At 39.3% G+C, this 1,298-nt stretch overlaps 1 protein-coding gene across 3 annotated transcripts in view; it reads left to right on the plus strand.

Annotated features, from left to right (window-relative positions):
- The window catches only part of LOC106875830 (WD repeat domain phosphoinositide-interacting protein 2), a 97,507-nt gene that overhangs the window by 53,898 nt on the left and 42,311 nt on the right, over window positions 1-1,298 (plus strand). The gene's annotated exons all lie outside the window — the stretch shown is intronic.

Below are 1,298 nucleotides of genomic sequence, written 5' to 3' on the forward strand. Positions count from 1 at the left end.
ATCTGTGTGTGCATGTCCCACCACCACTTGACAACCAGTGTTGGGATATTTATGTCCCTGTAACTTAGCAGTTCAGGGCAAAAAGAGACCAATAGAAGTACCAGGCTTATAAAAAAAAAAAGTAGTGGGGTCAATTAGTTTGACCAAAATTCCTTAAGGCAGTGCACCAGCATGGTCACAGTGTCTAATGACTGAAACAAGATAGAAGAAAGACAGTGATGAGATGCCTGGGTGGACCCTCAAGTTACTAGGTCATGAGAAGTGAGTGGGACAGAGAAACCAAGAGAGTGGGTAGGTGTTTGAGGGAGTGAGAGGTGGAGAATTTGTGAGAAGAATGGTGATAAATGATAGCTGTTGTGAATGATGGATAAAGAGGGGTGAATGACCAATGATATGTGGTTGGGTAGGTTCCAGGAGGGACAGAAGAGAGGGGCAGGTATAGTGATATATACATAATAGTTAACCCTAATAGTTAAGCTAGCATCAACCCTTTAGAATTCAAATTACTCTGTCAAATGTAATGCCTACTTATTCACATTCTCTAAAATTAATCATGCATCATCTTGTAGCTTTGAGATTTTCATGATGTTATTGCTTAGTTTTAGAAGGACACACATTCTGTGTCCAATTAATTTTTGTGAGGGATGGTCATTGCTCCTATCTCTAGCCTTACGTGATACACACTGACTCAAGTTTCTGAGTGGTTACCTGTCCTCAGCGTATGTTAATCATCAGCTAGTAATGGAAGCTCATTCCACTTGCAAATTACTGTATATTTTTCTCACCGTCACTGATCTTGAAGAAGAGACAGAGAGAATGTTATATCAAATCTCTGAGCAAGATATAAACAGTGGCAGTACAGAACTGTTACATGTATTTGTGTATTTGCCAACTAAGCGTGGCATCCTATACAGGTAATTTGCGAGTGGAATGAGCTTCCATCACTAGCTGGTGATTAACACATTCTGAGGATGGGTACCCACCCAGAAACTTGAGTCCATGTATATCATGTAAGGCTAGAGTTGGGAGCGATGACCTACCCTCGCAAATATTAATCGGACACAGAATGTGTGTCATTAGCCAGATGGAGGAGATGTCTTCCTAGGGCTATAAACATCAGTAGCCCTGTCCTGTATAGGGCACCACACTTAGTTGGCAAATATGTTACGGTTCTGTACTGCTACTGTTTATATCTTGCTCAGAGATTTAATATAACATTGTCTCTCTTCTCTCTCTCTCTCTCTATATATATATATATATGTATGTATATATATATATATATATATATATATATATAT

The sequence above is a fragment of the Octopus bimaculoides genome, chromosome 7 (assembly GCF_001194135.2).
Source record: "Octopus bimaculoides isolate UCB-OBI-ISO-001 chromosome 7, ASM119413v2, whole genome shotgun sequence".
Taxonomy (NCBI): domain Eukaryota; kingdom Metazoa; phylum Mollusca; class Cephalopoda; order Octopoda; family Octopodidae; genus Octopus; species Octopus bimaculoides.